We start from the raw sequence: 414 nt of genomic DNA, 5'->3' as shown, positions 1-414 counted from the left end.
TTGGAAAATTGTAATGACCAGCGACATAAAATATGACAATGAAATAATAGCAGGTAACTGTAGGTGAACGAAAAATTAAATTCCAAATTGATTAGATGTTTTTCTAAATATAAAGATCGACCTGAAGGAATTTTATGAATTATGGACTAATTAAACAAAAAAATAGGTAATTTTACTTGAAGAACAGATACCAGAGAATAGTTAGTGAGTACATTTATATTGTATAATGGGAGAAAGCCCCTGGTAGCCGCGAATTAAAATAACCACCTACATTAATTGATAACTAGGAAATAGTATCTGGAAACTTTATCTGAACGAAAACACAATACCAATTTGTTTAGATGTTTTTCTTAATATAAAGATCAACAGTAAGGAATCTTATTCATTATGGACAAATTAACAAAAAAAAAACGA

Source organism: Procambarus clarkii, chromosome 16 (assembly GCF_040958095.1).
Source record: "Procambarus clarkii isolate CNS0578487 chromosome 16, FALCON_Pclarkii_2.0, whole genome shotgun sequence".
Classification (NCBI taxonomy): Eukaryota; Metazoa; Arthropoda; class Malacostraca; order Decapoda; family Cambaridae; genus Procambarus; species Procambarus clarkii.
Note: the sequence above shows the minus strand (reverse complement) of the source record.